This window comes from Pagrus major, chromosome 13 (genome assembly GCF_040436345.1).
Source record: "Pagrus major chromosome 13, Pma_NU_1.0".
NCBI classification, from domain to species: Eukaryota; Metazoa; Chordata; class Actinopteri; order Spariformes; family Sparidae; genus Pagrus; species Pagrus major.
Genome location: NC_133227.1, coordinates 7,145,446 through 7,161,025, shown reverse-complemented (window position 1 = coordinate 7,161,025; position 15,580 = coordinate 7,145,446). Strand labels below are relative to the sequence as shown.

Sequence of the window (15,580 nt, the reverse complement as noted above, 5' to 3'; positions counted from 1 at the left end):
AATAATGGACAAACTGACAAGACACACTAAGTTTCTACTGAGCCATGAAGGAGGATCCAATTGAGTTATTTTCTTGCAAGAATAATAATAAAACATGATAAATAAGTGGTAATATTGGTCACTTTGGGTGAGTAAGTCACAAAAATACATTAATGTGAAGCACATTGAGTTTATCCCTTCAGTGATATCGGTGCAGTGAGATGTCTGCACAAGAGATACTAAAAGACAACACCCACCCAAGCCGTCTGATCACCTTGCTGCCATCTGACAAAAGATACAGAAGTATCTGTTGCTGTACCACCAGACTACAGAGCGGCTTCATTCCTATGAGGCTCCTCAATTCATCCCCCTAACGCCTTTGTATACGCTTCTAAGTGCTGTATCGTAGGCAACTGGAGGCTTCTTCAGTTCTAACTAACTGGAGGGGAGTTTGCAGGCTTTTAAACTCTGTGTGGGAGTGTCCTTACAGAGTTGTTAAGGACACATGTGATCTCTGAGACTCAGACTTGGTCAAGAATCTGCTGTCCACTTACATCTGAAGGAGAAAAATCATTCCTTTGAGGACAACAAAGTAAACATCTTGGCCAGAGAAGACAGATGGTTTGAAAGAGGAGTAAAGGAACCCATCTATGTCAAACTGGAACAGCCGTCTTTGAACAGGGACATTCCCACACAGAGTTTAAAAGCCTGCAACTCCCCTCCAGTTAGTTAGAACTGAAGAAGCCTCTTGGATGAGAGCTGACACGTCTTCAAGAAACTGAAACACATCCAGTTGCCTACGATACAGCACTTAGAGTTACCATGACCTGGATGACTGAGAAACCCTCAAGGTTTGTTTACTGTGTAGCATAAAGGGACTAAACTCAGTTTAATTTAACAACCCTGGAGTTGTAAAATTAACCTTAATCTATTCTTTACTCATAATGAATGAATGAATGAATGAATTTTACTCCATAAATAAAAAAGCCTTGCCTTGGATTTGCTGATATTAACATAGATATAATCATTTGTGAGTTGTATTGAGAATTTAAGATCAAAAGCTAGTTTTAAAAAAATCAATTTACATGTATATGGATACAAATTAATATTTGATCATCACAAAACATCTTATTCCAACTCTAACCATCAGGAGGAATCTTGTTGAAGACTGGTGCATGTGACGACATCCATCACATGGGAAACCACAACATTTGACATGCATGTAAAACCCTTTATTTATCCTCAAGTCCACTAATTACATGGGTTTGTCACAATGGATTTGACTATTACTGCTGCTCAGAACATTGCAGCTGTCTGAGTGCCTTGTTTCCATAAACTAATCTGCTGAATGCCAATTTTATATGGATTGTGAATTTTAATAGGTTACAGAAGTGGGCTGTGGAAAGTGAAGGATTAGTACACAGGCTTTTATCAGGCCGAAGATGGCAGCCAGTTGCTGTGGCTGAAGGGGAAAGGTGACAGTTGTGACCTAAAATACAGAAATCCATCTTATATTGAAATACACCATGAATGATAGTCTGCAGTTTATAATACGCCAAGCACAGTCCCTTTGTATTGCCTGCATGATTTTTTTGCTTGTTCCACGTGGGTCAGTATGTGCAGCAACAGTCCAAGGTGACTCTCTTTGCACAAGGAGCAGCAGGAAAAAAAAATCTTGATAGTGCTAAATGTACCGTTGTAAATTGGAGTGCAAATGTAATGAAAGTTTTCTTTATATGAATGCCTTGATTACACGACAATGAAGAAGAACGGCTTTAATTTTACGAGCCCAGTTCCAAAAACACTGGGACGCTGTGTAAAGCGTAAATAAAAACAGAATGCAATTATTTGCAAATGAACTGACAACAGTTTTACAAATGTAGTAATACCCTTTATAATGTACAATCAAGTGTTTCACAAAGTGGTTAAACTCGCCCAATCCTTGCTTTGAGAACGACTGAGCCTTACCTAAACATGATACCATCACTCGTTATCAATTAACTGATCTACCTGTGGATTTTTCCAAACGGTGTTTTTGAAACATTCCACAACTTTCCAAGTCGTTCGTTGCTCCTGTCCGAACTTATTTGACTCGTGCTGCTGGCATCAAATTCAAAATAAGCGTATAGAATCGATGAGGTGAAACACTAAATATTTTGTCTTTGTACTGTTTTCAATTGAGCATTTCTCAAAAAAGATAAGCAAATTATTGCATTCGGTTTATTTATGTTTTACAGAGTGCCCCAACTTTTTGGGAATTAAGACATTATAGGCAGAACATCAATTGTAATATTACTGTAAACTAAGCACATATGATCTGATTTGAAAGATCTGGAAATCCTCTCAAGTTGCTTTAAGAATGTAGCAAAGATGAGTGTCAGGCTTGTTTTGTAGCTTATAAATTATGCAAAATTGCATATAATGTGATATGATCTGTCTCTGCAGAAGAACATGTTATGTCTGTACAACCAATCCAATCTAAATTTATTATAATTATAAAGTTGACGAATGCAGTTATGTCAATGCTGCCGAGTTTAGTTCACAATAATACGATGTTGTGGTTCACAAACACAATGACAGAGTCGCATTGAATGCACTCTCTCTTCCTAAATTTTTAATTAAAGTGGGTTATAATTTATGGCATACCACAGTGAAAGCTCTGCCTTTGTTAGAGGGACAGCAGGTGAATGATGTATAAGTTAGTGTGTCACTGTGTCTGAGAGCGTTAGAGTGACAGAACGACACAGATGAAGCCAGAGAGAGGCAGACTCTGCATCTTAAGGCCTCTGTGTTTGCGTCTAGCCTTTATGATGTAAACTGAATGTAACCTTTCTCCTCTCACACAGCCCCTGCAGTAGGGACTGGGAAGCCCCGCCTCCCCCTGGGAGCAGGCATAGACTGGCATTCATCTGAGGCTGAGCTGCTGCGTGGTCTGGGTGTCAAGTGAAACCCACCGTGTTCCCATGCAGAGAGGGGCACAGAGGGACAGTCACAGCAGGGCCGGAGCTGGCCACTTAGTAATCAAGCCTTGCATAATGTTAGTGCCGAAACTGGACAGTGCCTTCGAGACACTTTAGGGAATATCATCCTGAAAATGGGAGAATGAACAGAGGCTCTAACTGCCAATGTGAGACAATTTATACTTTATCACTGCACACCCACAGCACTCATCGTGTGCAGAAGCACTGAGCCTCTTGGCGAGCCTCTGACCCCACTTTTACACCATTTATTGCAGTAATTACATGTGCTCTTGGTTGCTTCACCTGTCGGCATTATTATGATTGCTATTACTTGTTTGGTTAGTGACAAAGCAATTTTTGAAAGAGCATTCTTTTAATAAATAGCCTTTATATGAATATTATTTCAAAATATCCTCTTTAACAAATTGCCTGTTATTATCAAAAGAAACTCTCCTCTCTGATGCAAATGGATCCTTCATCGATAAAACACTGTTCTAGCTGCCGCATTTTGACCAGCTCTTATCTTTGTTATTATGGAGTCTCAAACTGCCTATGGCTGTTTAAATCGGTCATCACACCAAGGCTATTTCAGGCTGACATACAGCCTTCCTGGTAGCTCTTTCAAGGGAATCTTTCAGTTTTATTGTTTGCTCATGATGCTCCAGCAGACGCTTTCTCCTCAGTTTACCTTTTGACACGCAAAGTGAGGAGAAGCTGGGAAAATACATACTGTATACGTATGTGTCTGTAATTTTCTTTAAACAGTCGTTGTATAAGGAAAAAAATAAGCTGTTTGGGGTGTTTGTTCCCACTTTTCCTATATAGTATTCATGTATTATTTGAGCTTTTCATCCAGCCATATTTCATCAATGCATGTGTGCAATGAATGGAAAGAGAGACAGAAAGATACATAGAAAGAAAACAATATTGACAGCACATAATCAGCAAACCATACAGGCTAAGAAAGACGTACTCTAACTGTGTCATAAACCAGTAATTAAGTTCTACATTATTAATTCACATCTCAGCTAGGGAAATAGTGAAAATTGATCTCCGACCAGAAGCAAATCTTTTCTGGGGCATCTGTGAACCAGTAGCCTAAATTGCAAAGCCTTGTTATGAACTTACTGTTGCTTGCATACGTATATATATATATATATATATATATATATATATATATATATATATACATATATATATATATATATATACATATATATATATATATATATATATATATATATATATATATATATATATATATATATATATATATATATGTATATATATATATATATGTATGTATCTGTGAACTTAACATGTTTCCTGTTATTTAACACATACTTACACACTCTATAATTTGATTCTGATAATTGTTTTCCCTTGATAATCACAGAACTCTACTCCCTGCAACTCATTTAATGAACAATGTGGATGGTTTTCCATTTTTTCCATTCGGGGGATGGGGAGTGAAGGAGCAGCGGTGCACCCTGTGTTTAAATGCACGAGTGCTATCAGGTATTTAATTGGCACAGCCTGATCATAAATTAAGCCTTTTCTGCTTGAAGGACCTGTCGAGGATGTTGACACAAGTCAAGTCCCACAACAGAATAGAGTCAGTTACTTTTAACAATGCAGGCAGTTTATACGCTGTGTGAAGATGACACTTGAATCACAGGTACAAAATGAGAAAGTCTTTAATGAGTGCTCTCACTCAATGTCGGTTGCATGGTAATGAAAGAACTTTGCTTCACTTCTCCGCGGTGAAGTATAAAATAAACAAAACTTGAATATGGAACTTAATTAGACCAGGAATAGATTGAATTACCTGAAAAAAATCAAGTGTGTTTTTTGATTTAGCTGTGCAAGGACACTGATGTGTGAACTGGTTATAAAAGCTTATAAAGCCTCCTTTATTTACCACATTATGAGAATCTGGAAGCGTTCAATATTATTGAAAAAATAAAATGATTTGTGGAGGGGCTTCACATGCTAGTAATGACAGGAAAAGATATATTGAAGACATATTAGAGTTGAGGAATGGTTGTTGAAATGGCAGATGTTTCTATTGAAAAGAAAGTTATTTAAAAAAGTCAGAAAATAAATTGTAGTTCATGCTATTTTATTTTGTGTGAGGTACAAATGCTCTTTTAATATGTAAAATCCTTAATTATTAATTATTTTACATAAGCAGAGCATGACAGGCAGAGTCAAGCTTAGTGCAGGAAGTCAGTCAATTATGGACATCCTGTTACCATTCTGCATCTTACTATAATACAATAGGTGTTTGTTCTGGGCCCGTGGCCCACCTATAAGTTTAGGCACCCCATTGTTAAACTAACAGGCTGAAACTGGTATGTACAGTAAAGGCATGGATTTGCAGACTTACAATAAATTAAATCCATACTGTATCTGAAATACAGTACATACTGTAGATGTTCGAGGTAAACACTATTTACAGAAATCCCCAAACAGTTAAAATTGTTCACATACTAGAAGAGGATACTGACAAAAGCCATCATAAATCATAAAATGAGAATTCAGGCACAACTCACTTGGTACACAAAATTTGCCAGTCGATGTTGTTGAACTCAAAGAAAGGCTGCAAAGTGATGTTGGATTGTATCCTGCAACTTCCAGTCTCAGACAATGTAACTGGTTTGAACTCCTCAGCTGGACAGAGTGAGTGAAGTGTGTTTTATAAAGGTTTGGATATTTCTCTCTAACTCTGTTAGTCAGTGTGACATTGGCAGAAGATTGAACTCCCTCTCCAGCAGCCAGTGTTCACAGCGTGAGTCATAAGAGACCATAACTAATCATGAAATAACCTGTCGCATGTCTGAGTGAAACTGGCAGTGTGGCCTGTATTTTCCAATCTGTTAAACATAGCTTAGCACAACCCGTGTCTGTTTGCATTCCAATGAGCTATCAGCTTGCATTAAATTATCCTGCTCCATGACACTTCACCCAAAGGTTGCAAGAGGTCAAGAAAGCAATGTCTAGTGGCTTTAAAGAGTGAGCAGGTTTATTTGTGAAGAACTAATTACGGATTGCTCATGATGTGAATTCTTGAGCTTAATGAGAACACTGAGGCACTCAGTACTTACACAACGTCAATCTTAACCTTGAAAATAACGAGACAGTTGTACAGCAATTGTAAAGAAAACCAAACTATTAGATAGATACTGTATATCACAGTATTAGAGCCGGCAGATATTATATTATTATATATATTCTATTGGCCTATCAAAGGTGTATCAGAGATATATCAGTATCACATATGTTGTCCAATATGCGCAGATATAAAAAAAATATTTTGAGTGCACTGATGATATTTTGGACAATAAAGCTTAATGTTAAACTCTATATATTCGGCCTCCATTACATCTTTGTCACAAGTGTTTGATAACCTCAAACATTTTCTTTGCTACTCTGCCTAGAAGGCCAGCATCCTGGAGCCACCTCTTCACTGTTGATGTTGAGACCGGTTGAGGACCTGTGAGGCATCTGTTTCTTAAACCAGAGACCCGCATGTACTTGTCCTCTTGCTCAGTCATGCACCAAAGCCTCTCACTTCTCTATCCTGGTTAGAGCCAGTCTGCAGTGTTCTTTGAGGGGAGTAGTACACACCGCTGTCCGATATCGTTTGCTTCTTGGCCATTCCTCGAATAGAGTGGCCATCATTTCTCAGAGCAAGAATAGACTTACACATTTCTGAAGAAAGTTCTTTTTTTCGGTGTATTTTGAGACTATAATCAAACTCACAAATGCTGGTGCGGCAGATACTCAACTAGCCTAAGAAAGGCCAATTTTATTGCTTCTTTAATCACCACAACAGTTTTCAGCTGTGCTAACATAATTGCACAAGGGTTTCCTAATGATCAATTAGCCTTTTAACACAACAAACTTGGATAAGCTAACACAGTGTGTCTCGGTAATCAATTTAACTATATTTTCATTGAAAATCGTGCTTTCCTCTCATAATAATTTCAAAATAAAGAAAATTTCTACGTGACCTGAAAAGTTTTTAGTGGCAGTGTATATTTGGGCAAAAGCACCAGATAATAGTGTTCGATGAAAGACAATAGAAGCCTGAGCCACACTGCATTGAAATCCATTTGATATCCGTTGAGATATTGCAGTCTAGGTGAAAGTTGTGGCTTGTAGGTGAAATTACTGTTTAAAAATCAACAGAGGTAGAAAGAAAAATTTAGTAGTACAAGAAGATCCTTAAACAGGAAATAAATGCATCTTAATTATATGCAAAGACACATACATCTCTAATTAATTTCAGTTTGCTTTTGCCAACAGTGTTGATTATGTACATATGTAAATATGTTTATGTCCACAAATGTGATTTAGACGCATGGAGTAATAGTGATTCTGTGCTACTCCATCATGCCATATTTTTTGTATATACAATTGAATCAAATGACTCACTGTTATGTGAAAGGGTTACTATAATTTGCATTGTCAATCAACACCCCTGTTCACAGCTTTATGTAGCCATCGCTGGCTTTTAGCAGCTCAGCGGTGTCAAAATTGCCTAACACAGCTTTAACCCCAGGGTAGTAAAACAGCACTCAGTTACAATAAAAAGACTTTCGCCACTGTGATTCTTGCCTTTGCTTCTATCTAGAAATTGTTCACACACTGTGTTCCTACACAAGAGGTGATGTAACATCTTACTCTAGTGCCTTGCTATCTCTTTTTAGTATGGTCAGAAGAGCAATACAATTGAAACCCACAGTGTAACACTGCCTTTTAGACATAAAGCTATTGTGGTAAGTAAGATTTAAGAGTGTTAAAATAAATATGCAGCATTTTTCTGAATATCGGAACCAAGAGGAACACTGATATATACAAAAGTCTACAAAAACATGAGCCCTTCAAGTATTCCCAGCTTAACAGAAATACATTCAGTCAAAGTCTTCTGTTTACCTGAATACCCGAGGGGCAGCGAGAACATGGCTATCTAAACAACAAAAAACACAGAGGTAGGAAAGACTTTGATTGAAGAGTGGCGCTCACAACAGGAGCGACTTGACAAGCACTTGATTAGTAATACTTGTTGGTGTGACAGTTTTTTGCATCTCAAATCATGTATTTCCTCAGTGTTACAGTGTCCTCCTGTAAACTCAAACTAGATGACTTTAAATGAATATAAATGAAATATTTCATTTCATTTTCAACTCCACACACACAAACTGAATATCAGAAAATGTATGACATGTTGTTAATAGCTGTCTATTATTTCTTGTTTTTTTCCAAACCGTAATTTGCAAATAAAACCATTTATTAATCACCACAAACCAGGTGACTGCAAAACCTGTTTCATCACGTGGCTTCACTTCTAGTCTGAGGTAATTCTGTGGTATTTTAATTCATCCAGACATGATTAACTAATTCAGTCATTTTTCATTTCTTTTAATGCCATCCTTTGACATTTAAAGGAAAGGAATTCTCAAATGGATGAGATCTAATTTGTTGTCCTCTCTGCCTGATTTGTGTTTGAACAGTTTGTACATCTATGTTCTGTTAAATTCCAACCACAGATGGTAAATTTGACGGTTTTAGTTTAGTGCATCGCTGAAAGCAAGCTATTTCAGTAATCCCTTCCTCTATTTTTGTGCCCCGACCATTGCTATTTATCAAAAGAAATTGGGTCAAATGAACTCAAATGCTCAAATTCTCATGTGCACAGTTGGCAGAATGAATGTGATTATTAGTATTTCTTTACACATGCAACTATTAATTCTTTAACAGCTTAATAAACGGTATGAGTCAGTGTGTCAGTGTCACGATGAGTCTGTCATATGTCCTATTAAACATCGCTGAACAGACTGAAAAATTAATCTGGTCTCATTACTAATAACCCTTCTCTGAAAACTGGAGACATCATGATAAATGAGAATAGGAAATTACAGATTAGTTATTAAGTAACTTACTATCTGCACAGTAATTCATACAACACAGTATCTGCATTTAAAAACCCTTAAAATGCAACACAAGACAACAAAGATGTTTTTAACGTGAGAAACTGCAAGGACAAAGAAGCTAAAAAAAGTCAAAGGGAGCAGTATTCCCTCCGGTGCTTGACTTCTTTTCACATCTATGTAAATGTCAAAAGTTTTCAACTCATGCCTAAAAGGCTAAAAAGCTGTAAAAATACAGCGAGAGGACAGACACTGACCTGTGCGCTGTATTTCACTGGTGGATGAGTGTGTGTGATTTTTATTTTGGCAAAGAATTAGAAAGATTAAATCAATGTGTTTGCTAGTCACAGGTTCACTTTTAAAACCTCGTAAGTTCTGCTAGTCAATTACACAATACTCTTTTTCTTTCTCCATAATGTAGCTGTGGGGAGCTGTGCCAGCAGTCCTGGACTCCGCCAATCCATATGACTCACACAGAGAAGAGATTTGGCAGAGAAGATCATTTATGGGATACACTATCTCTGTGCTGAACAAAGCTGACAAAGCCAGGTGGCTAAAATGAGAGCAAAGGCAAGTAAGATGTCTAAAAATTGGTGCATGAACATAAATTATTTTTACATACATGTATTAAATATGTATGTTGTTTTGAACAGAAAATAAGTTTTGGTATCATGAATTACCAAACCACCCACCAACCCATCCATCCATCCATCAATCCATCCTGCACACCCTGGACAGTCTACCACAAGCTGTTATATTGACGAATCTATCTCACCCTTTAATTCACAAATCTCACCAAGAACATTAACTCAGATGAATTGCAAAACCTGAAAAATAGATAGATACATGTGTCTAAGTGCATTAATTCCAGATTCCACTTTATGAATATGAAATACATCAATTCACTGGACGCTTATAAAATAAATAAATAAAATACTGATGTGCGTGCGGCCATGTTGAATAAAATCAAAAAGATGATTCAGAAACACAAATGAAACACAAATTTGTTCCTGAAGAACAGACAGGAGTGCGAGATCAATGTTCTGTGGAACCTGATTGTCATTTGTAACGCATCAATTACAAAAACAATACAGAAAAAAGTACTACTTTTAATATTCAGACCATCATAACAAAGTACTCAGTACACCACCCATGAAAAGCATAGCTTGCATCAAATGCTGCAAGGAATCAGCTGTTCAGACATCACTGAATGCAGGGCTAGTGGCGCAATGGATAACGCGTCTGACTACGGATCAGAAGATTCTAGGTTCGACTCCTGGCTAGCTCGATGTAACCTTTAGCGTGTGAAGCAATTGGTCCTCGTGTCAATGCTCACTCTACATACTGTGCATCAAAGCACAATTTACAAATTTAAAAAAAAGCAAATAATACCAAAGTGGCCATTCAACAGCTAGCAGAAGCCATCTACAGCCAGCAAGAAATCCTTTTTCTTCATAGTGTTACTCGATAAGTATCTTTGAAAAGCTATATTTCCAGCTGAAGAACATACATGGCGGCACTCGATGGGCCCTCTGATGAACTTCACTGGCTTCTATAACACATCAATTAAGATATTCAAAGCTTAAATATATGACTTCACAGCAGAGACTCACTAAAACAAGCAGGTGCTCAAGGGAAAAAGTGGCCGTGATCGTATAGTGGTTAGTACTCTGCGTTGTGGCCGCAGCAACCCCGGTTCGAATCCGGGTCACGGCAGCACGTGTGAGCAGAACATCTCTGATATCGTTGCAGCCTTTGCTTCAATGTAGACATTATGTAACTACATACGTCTTCAATGTAGACGTTTTGTAACTAGACGGCTCGCCATACGTTTACTGTGCAAAACCCCATATTCTATTCGCTTTCAGGAAAAACAGCTTCCCTTTCCAACCATAGCTGGCATCAAATGCTGCGAGGAATCAGCTGTTCAGACATCACTGAATGCAGGGCTAGTGGCGCAATGGATAACGCGTCTGACTACGGATCAGAAGATTCTAGGTTCGACTCCTGGCTAGCTCGATGTAACCTTTAGCGTTACTGGGAGACTTGGTCCTCGTGTCAATGCTCACACTACATACTGTGCATCAAAGCACATTTGCAAATGAAAAAAAAGCAAATAATACCAAAGTGGCCATTCAACAGCTAGCAGAAGCCATCTACATCCTTCAGTAACAGCCAGCAAGAAGCCCTTTTTCTTCAGTGTTACTCGATAAGTATCTTTGAAAAGCTATATTTCCAGCTGAAGAACATACATGGCGGCACTCGATGGGCCCTCTGATGAACTTCACTGGCTTCTATAACACATCGGTTAAGATATTCAAAGCTTAAATATATGACTTCACAGCAGAGACTCACTAAAACAAGCAGGTCCTTCAGTCAGTCCTTGAAGAACATAAAGAGCAGCGCTAGCGAAACATTCTGTGGAATATGTAAGTCTCATTTCAGAATATATTACATCCAGATAACATAGTATAACATTAGATATTCAATATTCAGTACAAGAAGGGACTCCCCTACGTGTTCATATAGTGTTTAGTACTCTGCTTTGTGGCCGCAGCAACCCTGATTTGTATACAGGTCATGGCAGCAGCTGTAAGCTGTATTTCTTTTATGTCATTGCTTTAACTTTTAGCCTCTGTTTCAATATACATATTTCGAAACTGGACGACTCCAGATAATTTTGCTGTATAAGGTCCTATTTATTCAGACTCAACCAGTCTTTTGTCCAGCGTACCCCCCATTGTTTACAAAGTAGACCACAGCTGTTGGCATACCATGCTGTGTGAACAAAGTTTACACAAGCATTGCATGCAGGGCTAGTGGCGCAATGGATAACGCGTCTGACTACGGATCAGAAGATTCTAGGTTTGACTCCTGGCTAGCTCAATGTATCCTTTAGTGTGTTACTGTAAATCACCAAATAATACCTAAGTGACCTTTCAACATGTAATAGAAGGCATCTGAATACCTCAGTTTCATGGCTTTCATGAAGCCTCTTTTTTTTGGTGTTATTAGATGGGTATCTTTAAAAAGAAATTACACCTGAAGAACATACTGTGCAGAGCTGCACTTGATAAAACTTCTGTAAAATTTGTCATTTATGACACATCATCCAGAATATTATATTACATAGAAATTTAAATAGTAGTGGTAGTAGTTTATATTCTAAGCTCAAAATATGATATCACTAAAAGGATACAAGGATAGTGGGTAGTGGAGGTACCTGCCTCCACCTCCACTACCTCATACTTTCACTTCAATATAATTAAACACTGTATTTCACTGTATGTCACTTTATTTGCAACAGTTCCTAATTAGAAGTTCTTAAATTGATGTGGAATATATTTATTCTTACATCAGCTGCATTTAAGGGATTTAAGGGTACAAGGGAATGTAGCATATGCTGGAATAACAAAGTCTGCATACATGACTTGTATGTGTATATGAAAGCAATGGCTGCTGCCATTCAAATCTGTTCAATATGTCAGACTTAGGTCCCTGACGCACCAGGCCAACAGGTGCAGAACGTACGAGCTAGTCAGCCTACGGCTGTAGTCTTTGCAGTGTGTTTAATTGTAGCTATTTGGCTGAGACACACGTGACGTGAGGCGATGCAACAGTCGGCCTTTGTCGCCTCTAATCCTTTTTTTTTGTCGGTTTAGTGTATCTGGGCTCTTACAATAAGTATGTAAGTCACTTAAAGACATATCTGCTTGATTTGATCCAGAGTGCAGTCCAGACTATTGGCTTTACATTGCCCCGATTCAGACATGTTTTACAGGTCTATTTCGGGTGGGTCACCACGTTATGAACAGCACTGTGCTTCTTGAGCCTCGGTCCCGGGGCGCAAGATTATGTCTGAACTTCTATCCTGGATTATCCTTGTGGCCTTTGGGAGACACTCATAATCGAGAATGACTCCACCTGAAGTGAAGGTCAAAGGAAATATTGGATTTGATTGAGCACTTAGGCTTCCAGTTTTGTCACACTTTATGACATGTACAACAGAGTGCATTGCCATTTAGCATCACTACACACATACACAATTGTTTTGGTTACAAATCTACAGAAAGAACCTTTAATAATTCAAACAATGTGAAAATACCAAGTTATCTTATATATAGTATGCATACTGCACAGGTTAGCATAAAGCTTCTTTACTTAGGATCCTTTGATAACATTTGGAAATGGATTTTTTTTTGTTCTTTTGGCATAAATAAAATGAAACCTGGATTCAAAGCATGCTAACTGCCACATGAAACAGAAAGGGAAGACAGCTGCTGTCTAGTGCTGTGTTACTGTACCTTGCCTGCATGCCTGGAGGCTACAGGCTCAATTTATTGTCTGCCTCACATCCATGGGAATTAAAGAATTCAAAGGAAATGTTGACTTATTAATGGCAAAGGTGGTTTCCATTCTGCAGATGGCTGATGGGTGCTAGCATTGTGGTTAAGTAAATGCCATTTCAAGAGGTGTTTCATATGTTTGTCAAATGTGTGGGGTGTATGCTGTATGTGGAAGTGGTGGGAGGACAGAGAAGATGACTGGAGAAAAAGACGCAGGAACAGTTGTGTCATATTAGGTTAAAATCAGTGATTGCCTACTGTGTGTTTTAACACTGTATTGTTCATATCAAAGACATGGGAAGAGAATATATTTGTCACAGTTGTCATAGTTTTTTATAGGCTTAAAAGAAGTTAAAAATTGTACATTGTGTTATGGCATGAATAGGAGTAGTATTTGCTTGGAAATATATATATAGACAGTCACACAGGCATTTGCAAGCACACAAGCAGGCAGTTAATGAATATGCCAAAACAATCGTCTGCGACTGCAGAGGTTAACCAATAATTACGCTCTCCATATGTTTACAGAAAGAAGAGCTGAAATTGAGCACAGAACATCATTATATATCTGTGTGGCTTTGGTGATGAGATGATGACCTCGAGGTAATTAGCGCAGATGTTTGTAGCATACATGGTAAATTGCTTTCTGTATATGAATATAAACGTGCTCAGGCGCAAACCAGCCTTAGTTGTTTGACAACTGTCCATACTTTTGTTTGAGGTCTTATGAAGTCAGAGTTTTGAACGATAGAGAGACGGTCAAAAATCAGTAAAGTCCACCACTCTCCTTTCTTATTAATGCTGGTTGCTTGGAGGCTGACCTTCTGGGCTGATGCACAGACACGGACGAAGACAAGGATGGGAGGATTATTTGTTAGCCTTTAATGTTGGTGAGATAAACAAAGCATCAGATTGCGGATGAGACAGGCTTCACCAGCTAATACGGATAGTTGCAGGACCATTGTCCTGCCTACATACTTGTTTGTGTTTTCACATTATTGTCACATTTTCCATTTGTTTTAATGATTTTGATGATGGCTCAATGTGAAGCATGAGGCTTGTTATTTCCTCTGCGTTGGAACTGATGTATTGGTTTGACCTTTGATGTCGGTCAGCCATGCCATTTACCACCCCAGTGATTGAGAGTCCTCCCTGAACACTGCTAGATGAAAACTAAAAATGCTGCAATGGAATTGTGTTTTTCTTGAAAATGTTATTCTTTTCGCAGTTAATTGTTAAATAATAGTCTTATAAATGCAGGAATATACCCTAGAGTCGCCTGTATAATTGCATGGGTGGAGAACACTTTGTTTTACAGCAGTGCTTCTGAAGGACCCTGTAATCTTACAGTAAAAGGGGCTCTTTCAGGGTTTTCTACTGAGAATTTGTTGGTTATAAAAAATGAAATATTTGCTGTTGCTCCTGTCCAAAAATTTGGTATTAAAAACACTATTGACAGAAGTGCACTGTTACATCATTGAAATCAACAAGATCTGTATCTAGTACCCTTCAAAAAGCCAGATCTCGCATCTCTAGCAACCAAATATTACTGTACATGCATTCATGCCCTGCAACACTTGTTAGAAAGCGTGCTGTGAAGGTTTAGCCTTAGGCAGCTATTTGAATTCCAGACTTAGATGATGTGATATGCGTCAAAACCGGCAGCAATTACTGAAAATATAAATTCATGTTCCTAATAAGATGTTAAGAACAGTTTTTCATGGTGTTTCCTTTGAATGTGTGATTTGGGTTGAAACACTGCATACTAACGTGTAATCTCTCTCCACTGGGATATTTATCATGTTTAATAAAGAGCAACAACATACTTTCTCTTTTGCATTAATTAGACAAACAAGCTGATGAGAACTATTATCTGCATGGAAACAGACATAATAAAAAAGGCTAATTTTAGAAGTTATTCATTTGAAGAAATGCTGAATTACAAATGAACCCACTGAAATCACCCAAGACACGAATTTTGTTGAAAAGGAAATTCTGTGTGAATGTTTAAATTACGTGGCTCCTTTCTATTAAACAATAATAAAGAGCAACATGTTACAGCCACTTGCTGTAGCAGTGTCTTTTAAAAAAAAATGATTTTATTGTATTCTTCCCACTCTGACATGCATTTGTGAGGTTGTTACCTGGGTTCATTATTAATTCATTATAAAACACGCACAAACACAGCTGTAAACTAGGGCAGCTCTCCTCTCCTGTTAAGTCCAACACATTGCTCACTCAGCCGGCAAGAACAAAACGGCTTGAACACCGTAATATACATTTCATCCAGGTGCACAGTATTAGGGCAGTAAGGTTTGTAGTAGATAAAGACTATGGAGGACAAACTATTGATTTTCAG

General features: G+C 37.9%; 1 protein-coding gene and 4 non-coding genes across 5 annotated transcripts in view; 4 read left to right on the top strand and 1 right to left on the bottom strand.

Moving 5' to 3' along the window:
- Positions 1-15,580, bottom strand: part of LOC141007537 (neurexin-2-like) — a 103,341-nt gene that overhangs the window by 42,881 nt on the left and 44,880 nt on the right. The window lies entirely within an intron of this gene.
- trnar-acg (transfer RNA arginine (anticodon ACG)) lies at positions 10,091-10,163 on the top strand. The gene has a single exon. It is a non-coding gene; the product is annotated as a tRNA-Arg (tRNA).
- trnah-gug (transfer RNA histidin (anticodon GUG)) lies at positions 10,520-10,591 on the top strand. Its single transcript has one exon. It is a non-coding gene; the product is annotated as a tRNA-His (tRNA).
- trnar-acg (transfer RNA arginine (anticodon ACG)) lies at positions 10,822-10,894 on the top strand. The gene has a single exon. It is a non-coding gene; the product is annotated as a tRNA-Arg (tRNA).
- trnar-acg (transfer RNA arginine (anticodon ACG)) lies at positions 11,689-11,761 on the top strand. The gene has a single exon. It is a non-coding gene; the product is annotated as a tRNA-Arg (tRNA).